The following is a 13370-nucleotide window of genomic DNA, read 5'->3' on the forward strand; positions in this document are numbered from 1 at the left end:
TAGGCCACAATCTTCTCTTGCCTAGAATAGCCTCTTAAGTACTTGCCCTGTGTCTCTTTTTCTTCATTATCATTTAAGTATCAGGAGTGATCTTTTAAAATGAGTAATAGACTCATGTCTCTTCCCTGTAAAATCAACTCAAAGGCTTTCATCAGTCTTAGAATAAAATCCGAACACATCGCCTCGCCTGGTTTAGAACACCCTGTATAAATCTGCTCTCTGCTTGCCTTGTTTACTTCATGTCATACTAATAACCTCCCTCCTCCTTCCCTCCCCATCTTGGTCACTGTGTTTTTGCCATACTGGTCTTCTTTCTGTTCCTCAAAAACACTGTGTCTCTGCCTGACTTAGGGCCTTGATCCCAGCTGTTACTTATGCCTCAATGCCCTTTCACCTGACCTTTGCCTGCCCAGCTTCTTCTTGTCATTCAGATGTTATCTTAAACATCTTTTGTTTTGAGAAGACTTCCCTGACCACACAAACTAAAGTACACACCCAGTAACTCACTCTCTCTCACACCACCCTGTTTAAATTCTCTCCATAACACTTAACATGTTCTGAGAGTTTCTTATTTACATTATTTATATATGTATTTGTTTGTTTATCATTGTTGTCTCCACTAGAATATAAACTTCTTGAGAGCACAGACCTTATCTATCTTGTTCACCACAGCACCCAAAGGCCTAGTTAGTGCATGTCATAGTAGACCCTTGGTATGTATATGTTAAATATTGATAGAATGAAGGCTTGCATGTTGAATTCAAGATGTTTTTGAAGGGATCCTCTGTAGCTCTTAGCTGGCTCCAACCCTTTAAACCATGGGTCTTGGTTTATAAAGGAATAGATGGAATTGGGTGAGTTTTCTGGCAGGTACTAAGCATCCCACTGTGGGAGCCAACAGGCATTTTGCCTTATGCCAGCCTGAAAGGCTACATAGAGTTCTTGACTCTATGATACACCCATAATTCTTGAATTATGATCCACCCATAATTCTTGGCATCTGGAGTGCAGAATGAGAAAGTAATGATAAAAAATTGATATTCACCAACCATTATGTACTAATATAATATCCCAGGGAAATTAGGCTGATAAACACTCTGATTCAAAAATCTTCATAATCTAGCCCTCTAGGAATTCAAGCAAATCAGCAGGCAAACAAACAAACGTAAACCTAGTTACCAACATACTAGTATTAAAGACTCTGTAGTCACAGTCTTCTAGCTGTAAGCGTTTAATCAATAATGTGATCTAAAAGGCATCCTCAGTAAGAGTTGACTAAAACGAAGCTCTGTGGTTGGTAGAATTTGATGTGGCTTTTGCCACCCGCTAGTAGTCCTGTGATTATGTTTTCTTAAAAAAAGAGCTCTTGCAGATGTATAATTAGTGGGTTTTAATCCTGAGGGATTATCTAGGTGGGACTAATCGGATCCCATGAGCCCTTCAATAGCTGGGAGTGGTGGTAGAAGGGGAAGTCAGAGAGATTCAAAGTATGGATAGGACTGATGCCCCATTCCTAGGTTTGAAAAGGAGGTGAAGGGACATGTGAAGAATGTGCGTGGCCTCCACAAACAGAGAGCAGTCCTCAGCTTACAGCCAGCAAGGCAATGGGGATCTAAGTCCTATAGCTGCAAGGAATTGATTGCTAATCTCCTGTTCCCCATCTGCACTCTGGAGGATGGCCTACTCCTTGCTAGTAGCTGCAGACTACCTCTGGCCTGGCCAAATCAGTGAACTTTTCTGTTATCTGGTGGGCTGGACCACACCTACTCCACCCCATCCCAAGTTTATTCTTCCCTGAGTATTCCCTCTCAGCCCTAGGCAGCATATAAAGTTCCCTTACATCTTATAGTTAATCTTTTATCATAGTTAATCATTCTTTATATTAAACTACCACTGTTTAATCTACTGTGTGATTTCTGTCTCTCTATCTCCTGATGAAACTTAGAATGATATAGCTGACCACGATGAAATCACTCATTTTAGGGCATTTAAGACCTGTTTTTGAATACATGATTTAATCAAATCTATATTTAAAGTTTCTATAGGTCATTGTCCACTGTCATAGGAACAGGAGTTCAAATTATACAGATTTTATCACGGGGAAGGAAATAGTCTTGTATTGGGATTTTTATACAGAAGGTATTTTATCTCATATAATAGAAATCACAGGAGCCTTATTACCTGTGTAGCAAAAATTTCCATGCCTATCTCTGCAGTGCAAGGCAAATTTTCAGAACAAATACATAAATAATTGCTGATGTTTAGAAAGAAGCTTAGCTTACTTACTAGACATAATTTCCAGGTTCTACTTATTTTATAACAAAGTAATTTCTACTTTAGAGTACCAAGTAATGATTGTTTTAAGTAACATGACTTTTATTGCACCTTACTTCTTCAAATTTTACAACTTCTTTACTCTTATTTTTAACTTAAGGTCTTGATAGACCACCTGCTTTTAACATATGAAGTAAGAATGTTTGGGGTCAGTCCTTCTTCTGCCATTTTGTGGTCAATATTGAAAATGCTTTGTGTCCACTCACGTGTACTACTTGGAGCTGAAGTTGTCCAGCTGGGGAGGAGTTCAGTGGGAGAATGTGGATGCGATGCAGTGGATACAGTAGGAGAAGGTGGGCTGAAGCCCATTCCATCTTCACTGACACTGCAATGTTTCTAAGACATGACGCACAGGTGCATATGAAATGAAACTCTCATCAAAAGAGCATATGCAAATAAATGAAATTTCAGAATAACTCAAATCTTCCATTTGTACTTAATCATCATGAAGGGGACACAATGCCCAGTAATAACTCTTACAACCTCCTTTTTTCTCCTTTCCCATCCATTGTCTATGTGTGCCACTTCTGCTTTCAGCCTTTCACTCCCAATATCTCCCCCCAAATGCCTCAGCTTCTATCAGTGTTTGCCTCTTGCTCTCTCCTCCATCTTCCTTCCTTATTCTCCATTCAAGCAAGGGATTACCTTAATGGAAGGTGGAGAAGGAGAAGAAATTTGAAGCTGGCCAAGTTGGAATCCATTTTAGTGGTAGAGGTTTGACTTAGGCTGGGAGATCTCATTTATTCTTCATTTAAAATTCCGTCACTGATGTTTACCAACAGTACTAACTCCAATGAAAGACAACTGAAAAGTAATTTTCAGTCTATATTGAGTCAAAGTTCTAGAGCAGGAAGGTGTACTGTTTCTGAACTAGTTAATCTATGGTCACAAAATCTGTTCCCTGGGAAACAGATTTTGAAATGGAGATTAATGGGCAGGACATCCATTAGGGATTGTTATTGAGTTGTGGGAGGGAGCTGAAAAGAGGGGTTGGTTAGGAAGGAGTTGAGCTTCAGTCAATCTCCATAATTGTGTTAGCTGACTCTTTGAGGAGCTCTAGGGCTGGGATGGCCCGTTAGAGCTTTCTTGGGTGGGGATGAGAGAACATGGTCTTCATGTTCCCACACTGACGTGTGGATGTGAACTGACCCTGGAAGGAAGTATAACTTTTAGCAAGGCAGTTTTCTTCAGCTAAGTCAGTCCTCAAAGAGGACTAGATTTTGGAGATCGTCTTCTGTCAGCATTCTCAACAGCTGGGGGAACAGGCCCTTCATTCCTTAAGAGAGATCCAGGCAGTATATCTGTGCGTCCATCACATGTGACCATATGATGGCATTTGTCAGCCAGATATGTGCTTGGTCAAACATGTCATTAACTACTACTTGTAGGAAATCTTAATAGAGATTTATCATGGAACCCTCTAGAAAAATCAGATTTTATTTCTAGCTGTCAAGGAAATTTATAGAACAGCTTTCCTAGGCTTACCCATTTGTAGAACGAGAGAGGCTACTCCAAGGTTGGAATAGAAAAATTAACAAGATAAAGATATAAATGAACACGGAGTCCATGACTCCTAGACTATTAGGAAATACTGCTTGTGTAGCTGGAAGGGTGACAGAAGACAGAGGGCAATGATCCTAATTTTGGATAATTTTCTTTCAGTCTTCTCAGGTGACTCCTGTGCCTCCACAGCAATTTCTTCCTACAAATAAGCAAGGATTGGTGGTTCAGATGAAGGTGTCTATGTCCCATCACCATTAGCTGGAAAAGTGGGCACTCTGGAAAGTCTTAATAATAAATATACCCCGCTTTGCTCCCATCCTACATTCCTGAAAGTTTTGTTTGGAATGCCTTTCATGTTTTGGAAAATGTGATCTAAAATTCTGAAGGTCTAAATCTCTGTCACAGAGCTATCAAAAGACACATCATAGTCAGTGGTTCTGTTGGCTCACTTCCTTGTTCAATTATGAGCTCCATATGGGCAGAAACCATGCCTCTGTTCTCTATCCCTCCTGACCAGCATTCCAAGCAGAAAGCAGATTCTCATCAATGTTTGTTGAGTGACTGGATGAGTACATGAATGGTTGTTCTATACTGCTGTTATGGTCTTGCTACTCAGTACTTTTTTCTCTGAGAATTTAAAATTATTTTACTAACTGGCCGCTAGCCTCCTGCACAACAGACACAGCTATGTTGGAACTTAGTATCAAAACATACCAGAAATGTCTACTGTGTATCTAATTAGTTGGGAGCAGAGTATCTTGCCTTAAAGACCATCTGCATTTTTTAAGGGCAGAGGGAGCTTGTGTGGCTGAAGCCTCCAGATTCCAATTCAATTAGGTGCCAGACTGAAGAGAGCTGTAATTGGAATCTAATCAGGCCATCAATACTGGTAAGAGTAGAAATCAGTCAGAGCAACCACATCAGCCTGAAGAACAGAGAGTGCCTGATTTGACCTTTATTTAACCGGAAGGTGATCATGTTGCAGCTGCATATGAGTACAGAAGCTCTGTGTGGCTGTGATGGGAAGTGGAGGACACAGAAGTTGCAGATGTGAATGTGAAGTGGAAAGACCATATTCTACTGGAAAAGACTAATAGTGAATATAAAGTAAGGTTAAAAGGAATAACCAAATGGGGATGGCATAAGAACTCCTGAAGTAAGAGTAAGGGTAATGCGGTGGCTCTGTAACTCCTCAATGGAGAGCTCATAGCTCTATAGATGAGGCTGCAGACACATGACCGTAGCATATAGAGAAGTTCTCTCGGTTAAGAAGGTGGTCCTTCCTTATACTTTACAAAGAAAGTAAAACATGTGAGGTGCTTCTTAGGTTTTTGTCTCCCACTTTACACTACAGTGATTCAATCCTCTTGGTATTTACCTATATACATCTAAATAACATGCTTATATTGCTAGCCACTGCCCCCATTACAAAAAAAGAAGTTTGTTTTCTATCTACTGACTTTCAGGTGTAGAAGATGAAGATTTAACCCTCTTTCATTGCTCCCTTCCCTCACACACATGAATAGGTTGCATTACAAACATTGTAATTTCAGTTAGATCAATACACGTTAATATTATTTTGATTATGTAAGAAGATTCACAATGAAGCCATGCAGTACGCTGTGATAGATTTTCCTTTCCTGTCTATATTTTGTCCCTCACCCCATGGCTCGGTGCTTATATTTGTCATGGTTTTCTTTTTCTGCCAATTTTCTTTGCTGCAACTGTTAAAATCTACTCTCAACGTGTTCAAACACATTAAATATCGTATCAGTTTCATTTCCTTGAAGATATTTCACCTGAGACCTGTAATCTGCTCCTGACTGGCTGATGCTTTCTCAATCAGTATCTCATAATCTCTCTGTATTTTGCCTTTCTCCTTGTTCTAATCTCCATTTCCTGGATCCCATATCTTTCTCTTTCCAGGTTTACTCCCTCATTTTGGTAGATCACATTATCCGTAGCTTCCTGAGACTGGATACATAGTAGGTAGAGTTTTTGACAACTCAGTTGTTTGAAAACGTCTTTATTTTACTCTTACCTATAGTTAGTATTTGGCTGGATTTGTAAATTAGAGACAATTTTCTTTCAGATTGTTGTTGAGGAGCCTGATGATGCTCCAATTCTATCCCCCCCCCCAGCTTTATTGAGATATAACTGACATACAGCATCGTGTAAGTTTAAGGTATACAAGGTGTCGATTTAATACATGAACATATTACAAAATGATTACCACCACTGGGTAAGCTAACACCTTCATCATGTCGCATAATTGCCATTTCTTTTCGTGGTGAAAACATTTAAGATCTACTCAGCCACTTTCAAGTATATAATACAGTTTTATTCATTATAACCACCATGCTGTATATTAGATCCTCACCGATTCTTGATCCTTTGTATAAAACCTATTTTATTATCTCTGGAAGACTATATTATCTTTTTCCTGAAGTTGTGAACTGTCGTGATGCTGTGCACTAGTGTGAGTCCATTTTAATCCATGGTGCTGGATTCTTCTCAGGCCTTTCCAATAAGGCACCTCAGAGCCTCATTTCTGGGAAAATTCTTAAAATAGTTATTGGAAGAATCCCTTCCCTTCAGTTTTCTGTTTTTTTCCTTTTGGAACTCTTTTTATTATCTTCTCTCTATTTCTGTCGTTTTGTCTTTTTGCAACATATCCTTTATCTTCCAAACATTCTATTGAGATTTTTTTTTCATTTCTGCTGTCACATTTTGAATGCCAAGAACTCCTTTTGTTCTCTAAATACCCACTCCCCCTTTTAAAAATAGCATCATCTTCTTTCTACACAACTATGCTTTTTATTATTTCTTTCTGGCTCATATTGATAGTATTTGTTTGAATATTTTTTCCTCTGCATGGTTTCTTTTCCCTTCAGATTGCTTTCTTTCGTTCTTTTTTTTCTCTTGGTTGCCACTTTTCATACTAGATGTTGCCTCAGATATGTAGTGATATCTGCCTCATATTTAAAGATGGGACAATAGCAAGCTGATAGGAGCTCTGTACTTGTGGATGGGCTTCCTTAAATGTGATATTTACTCCTATTGTGATCAGGCTGGCCCTTGCCTTGGGTAACTTGGTAACCCTGGATGTCTATTTCTTTAGGTGTTTTCTCCTGGGCTGGTCAGATTTCCAGAAGAAATCTCCTCCAGTTTCTTGACTGGAGGGTTTACATCTGATTGTTAGTTAGCATTCTGAGAGGCTAGAGGTGGAAGAAAGCTGAAGGTCTGAATGTTAGTGTGTCTACGTTGTAAACTATTTTAAATTGAGCCCCACGCCCACACCCCAACCAATTGCACTGTAGCTGTGGTTAGTGTTCTACAACCCTGAGACCTTCTGTTAACCTTTCCAGAAAACAAACCTCTGGTCTTCTGTCAGGGTGAGAGAGGGGCACTGGTTTGTGCATAAGGCTTGTTTCTTACATTTTCAACCAAACTTTGGTTGTAGCTCCGTCTTCACCCCAACTTTCCAAGATACCCAGAGCCACCAATTTCTGAGACTCTGTGGGTTCTGCAATGTACGTAATTTTGCTCCTGAGCTTTCCCAATTTGGGATTCAAAAAAGATCTCAGGTTGTAATGTCGGTTACCACACAACCTTTTGCTTTTAAGTTTCTGGATCTCTCCCTTTCTATCCTCGTGGATTTATGCCTTTAAAAACATTCACTTACAGTCATTTTAGAGCTAAATCCCTGTGCTCAATACTCAATACACATTTAGCCAGAAGTTTTCAACTGTGTTACTACATGTTGTTACAAGCTATCTCTATACAGCTAAGCCAATTTCTGTTCAAAATTTATAATCCAAGATTATATTAGACATCACTGAAGAAAATGAACGGAATTCTCTTTTGGTTTTTGCTACTCTACAAACAAGGAAAAAAGAATAAAAATGACTTTGTGCTTGTTCTATGACATAGTATACTTGTATTTCTGCTGCTAATATATTAACTCTTTTGTAGTGGAATAGAGTATGTGAGTCTCAATTTCTATCCACATAATGACAAAGATCATCCTGGCTGGGATTTGTGTCTAAGGAGTAGATGCTTGACACTGAGTCTTAAGGGCTAAAAATTAAAGGAAAGTATTTTACTTTAGGTAACTGGAGTCAAAAGGGAAAAGAGAGAGTGAGTATGTGAGCTAAAGTTCTTGTTAAATGTTGAGGGTCAGAGTCAGATAAACCAAAAGCAAATTTTAAGTCCGTGGGTAGAAAATTAGTCTGGGATTATACCTGGAAAGCTTTAAGTCATATGAGAAATTTAAATTTTAAATAGAGATGAAGGGGTATTCTTTTAATAGAGTCAACTTTAATGAAATTTAAAATATGGAACTAAATTTTCATGGATCATTCAGAAACCCCAGGTCAAAAATGAGGGACCAAAAAAAAAAAAAAAAAGTGACAGAGCTGAGTGTCAGTAGCCAGGTAGATCTAAAGCCTTATGGAGCAAGGAGACCTCTGTGGATGAATTTGTAGGGTCTGAGACTTGCTTGATATTGGTCATTAACAAGTTGTGCAAGGAGGGTATGTCTTCTTTAAAGGCACAGATGAAAGATATCACATCTGAAATGCTCTCAATACTAATCTGAATGAGAACAGATTCATGATATCTTTTAGGACACTCTTGAGTGTAAGGTGTGTTTAGTCCTTAGCATCACAGCCAGTGAAGATAGAAAGAAACCTAAGGCTGATAGAAGGATGGGAGTAATCTGTAGAGTTCTGAAGTCTGGCCTCTGAAGGGGTAACTGTATCATTCATTGATTTATTTACTCATTTATTCTTTCAAAAAATGCTTATTTATTAGTTTCTATTTGTCAGGCCCTGTCCTTGGTACTGAGGATACAGTAGTGAACAAGATACATTCTTCTGCCTTTAAATATCTTATAATTTCTTGAAGAGCTCAGGAGTGGATCAAGTGAAGATTATAATGGGGATTCAGTCCAACAGATAGGAGAGTATCAGAGGGATTCCAGGAAGGAAGTGATATCCAAAATGATACAGGCTAGTGGTAGGGTCATGGACTAGGAGGGCATCCCATTCATCAGAATTCAATGCAGAGAGAAGTGTTCGTTTACTCATTCCTTCATTCCTTCACAACATTACTTACTAAACATCTTACAGAGTACCAGGCACTGCGCTAGGGGTTAGTAGATAGACTCTTTAGTTATATATACATGAGAAAAAATGGTTCCTGCCCCCAAAGAGCTTGCATCTAGGAATAGAAGAAGGCACATAAACAAACAATTATAACATAGGATGTGAAGTGCTACAATAGATGTAGTACAGGATGCATATGAACATTCAGGAATGACACTTAAACTAAACCTGGGAAATGAGGGGAGACTTCTTGGAGGAAATGGCATTTATGCTGCGACCTGAAGGGTGAAGAGCTCCTGAGGCAAGGGTGCAAAGTACAAAGAATATCCAACTTTTCCTGTCTGGAACTTGTATGCCCTTCTGACTGGTGGCTTTTCTATCTTGGCTGATAGGAACTCAAAGAAAGGAAACCAATATTATCCAAGATGTATTTAAGTTTGTACCTTTCAGAGTTTCTTAAACAGAACACAGGACTTCCAGGTTTCTTGGGTAGTGCAGTACAAATAAATCTATCTGTAATATGTCTGTCTAAGAAAACCAGGACTAGTTATTATAATTCATGAAAATTCCAAATGTTTAAGCAGGCATTTGATGAAACTTTTGGAAAACTACAACAAAGGCAAATGGTGTGTAAACGATGTTAAGTTGCAAGATCTATTTGGAAACTATTAAAAAAACCCAGTCTATACCATAGTGATATCAAGGGGGTTGTTTGGGGGATTTTGACAATCCTTGCTCTCCCCATATCCATCGATCCTCAAATAAACATTAGTAGCAATGTACTTACTATAGTAAGCCCTGCTTCAAGTCAAGTCCCCTTTTTTGGACGAGGTAACTGCCCATAAGCTCTTTTTATGTAGAAATCTAGAGTTGCCACAGAGTCTGCATAACATAAAACTTAGAAAGAATTTGTCTCAGCAGAAAACTCTGCAGCATTTTCTGATGGAGAGGATTCAAAAGAATACTTACCTACCAAAGCAGGTTTTAATGGATAAATCTAGTTTGGGTTTGGTAACAGATGATTCTAGAGTTTGCTTACTGCTTTGAAGTTGTATTTATTGCCATTTTATTGTTTATCTCTTAACCCCATATTTTGTGTAAGACCATTATCTCGCCAAACAAGTTTTGCTGACCATAGTACTTTTTAGAAATACAACTTTCAAAATAGAGGGGCAATTAACTAAATTCCTGACCTTGTCCAGATGAGCTTAGGAAATATGTAGGGTCAGAATTGCAAGTGTTGAGTAGGGATTTAGAATAACAGCATGTGTTGTATTTTATTGTTACAATAGCCAACCCCCAGCCCTCTTTTGAGTTTCCCTAAACAATTCTCTCCTTTTGCCAAAGCAATAGTAAACAATGTAGAATAATGTAAAGTGAAGGAAAAATGAAGGATCAAGTTTACCTAGTACCCAACACAGGAAGTAACTTGAAAAACTTTCTTAGATATTTTGGTTCTCCAAAGAATCTCTGAGGTTGCATCACTTACTGGGGATCCTCTTTTCTCTCAATCACTGGCCACACCCTCACTTCTCCCTGCACGCCACAGAGTTCAGTACAGTTATTCCTCTCTCTATTTTCTTACTTCTGGATAACCTCTTTCTTCTATGCTAGGAAAACCAGGCACAGCCAGGAGAGGTATGCCTTAATCCTACCTGGAGTGCAGCAAATCCTCTTTTCCATAAAACTCTTCTCTTTGCAAAGGAATTAAGTCAAACCAGACACTGAGAGGGTTCTTGAGGAGTGGCCCACAGGTAGAAGTTGACTGGGAAGAAAGTTGAGAGAGATTGACAGACAGACAGTGTGACTGCAATGCTTACCTGAGTAGAAGTTGATACCTTTGTGGAATATTTGGAGCAGTAGGGAATCTGGTCTTAGCAAGAGTCTCTGTTTATTACTCTATCCAAACTTCATGCAATCTTTTTTGCATGCTTTGTGTTTAAACAAAATTTTCAAATGAACCTTTGAACTGAATGCATAATTCCTAAGGAATGGAGTCAGAATTTCTGAACCTCATTCCAAGTGATCACGTTTGAATTCACTCCAGAGCATCAGGAAATTGGAGAAGCTGGAGCAGAGAGCAGAGACGTGCTCATTTAGGAAGGTGTGCTTTATCCCCTTTCCACCTCTGACCTAACCTCCCAGAACCAAGAAAGAGAGTGGGCATGTTAAATAACATTTCAAGAGAAAAGGAGAACGCTTAGTTTACTTGCCTTAAAATATTGTAAATTTGGCATTTTTCATATGACTTTCTTTTTTGATTGTCCTACTTTGGTTATTATTTATTGAATTACTTTTAGCAATCTCCATTTATCTGCTCACTGTGCTTTTTTGGTACATTACTTAAATAGCTCTGAAATTATAACATATTGTGCTAAAAGAAAATGGCAATTTCAATTTGCCCATGTAATGAACATAAATTCCAAGGACAATAAATTGTCGTAATCATTTGAAAATTCAGTAATATGGTAATTTAACAATAGGGACTTTTCTGTGACATAGACTGTTCTGCATTATACATTTTAGTGCTACCATCAATTTGGAGAGGAAGCTATCTATAAGAATATAGCACTTGCATGCTTTTACTATCTTTAAGCATGTGACATTAATTTATAGGAAAATGGAATAGTTTTATCTGCTTAAGGAATGAGCAAAGAAGGAAATATTAATAAGAAATGTGAGTCAGGTTACTAATGACTTATGATCTTTATTAGATTTTGTGTTCAAGAAGGTTTACCTAATGACCTCTTAGAGTTCTAAATTATTAAAGAAACTGTACCTGACCTTTCTTTTTTTCTTGTTAGCATTAAGCAGTCCAGTGAAGGAACTCAACACATGCTGAGGTTCTGGCAATATTGCCATTTTCCTATTTTGTTATCTATTTTCTCTGAATATCTTGATTATTACAAGTGCCTAACAATGACATATTACTTGTGACCTTGAAATCAGTTAAGTTTCAGAGCCCAGAATTCACAGGCTATCAGCTAAAATCTGTGGAAATATATTTTTTCAGTGCTTCTTCAATTGCCACATTTTGTGTTAGAGGAGATGTGCTTACTTAAATATCTGTTTTGCTAAAGGACAAGCAGGCATTCTAATTTCTGGAAATCTATGTTTTCCAAATGTTCATGGATGGTGTGAATTGGTGGGACACCATGAGTGAAGTGGTGACCAAATGATGATGGCTCAGAGGTGATACATAAACAAATCCTCATTACTTTTCCTATTTAACCTTGATAGGAGTTTTTACTCCATGATCTATGAGAAGAAAAAAAGTATTTCACTCACATGTTTCAGTAGATTTTCACTGCATGGTTAGTGGAAATTTTAATTGACTTGAAATCAGCAGATTTGGGTCACAGTCCTGACAGCATAATTTTCCAGCAGATCACTGACTGTATGAAGCCCAGTTGTCTCATTTTCAGATCAGGAGTAAAATGTGCAAAGCCTTGCAGAATTTTAGTGAAATTTAGTGAAATGACCTTTAAATATCCAATTTAAAATCTATTATGATACATAAAGAGTGCTATGTGTTTATTTATGGTGTAAACATTTCCATTAACTAATTTACTTGACTAGGACGAGTCATTAAAAGTTAAGATATGATAAGGACCTATTATTTCTGGAGTGTAGAAGGCACTATACCAGGCACATCATTTGCCTTATTTGTCTTGAAAATTTTTGGCTATACATGTTACAGTTGTAAATCAATCAAAACAGAAATATGTAGAGTGATTAGTGAAGGCTCTTTGTTACAAAAACGTCTGTGACTGCTGTATTTTCTTTATGACTTGAACTCCGTAATGGTTTTTTATTGAGGTAAACATAAATATTGTAATGTGCACAAATCTTCAGTGTATAACTCATAGTTTTATAAATACACACATACCCATGTAAACACCAAAGGATCACTTTCCAGAAGTCTCCCTTATGTTATTTCTTAGTTGATATTCTCACCTTTCAACAATATACCATATGCTGACTCCTTTTCATCATTGATTAGTTTTGTCTGTCCTTGATTTACAAATAAATGGAACATATGTACTCTCTTGTTTCTGGCTTTTTATGACTCATCACTAAGTTAGTGAGATTTAGCCACAGTGTTACATTTAGCATTAGTTGATGTTTTTGAAAACGCTATTTAGTATTCCATTGTATAAATATACCAGGATTGATTTATCTTCTCTCCTGTTGAAAGACATCTAGGTTGCTTCCAGGTTTTGGCTGTTATGAATAAAGCTTCTGTAGACATCTTGGTACTTGCCCTTTGGTGGACATATGAACTCACGTCTCTAGAAGAGAATTACACCCTTTAATCTAAATAAATATTTGGCAATTTCATCCTAAATTCTATTTAATAATGTTACTCTAGCCTCCTTCTCATTCTATTGGTTTTCTTCTTCTGGAACTTCTACTGCAGTGAGA

Source organism: Delphinus delphis, chromosome 14, assembly GCF_949987515.2.
Source record: "Delphinus delphis chromosome 14, mDelDel1.2, whole genome shotgun sequence".
NCBI classification, from domain to species: domain Eukaryota; kingdom Metazoa; phylum Chordata; class Mammalia; order Artiodactyla; family Delphinidae; genus Delphinus; species Delphinus delphis.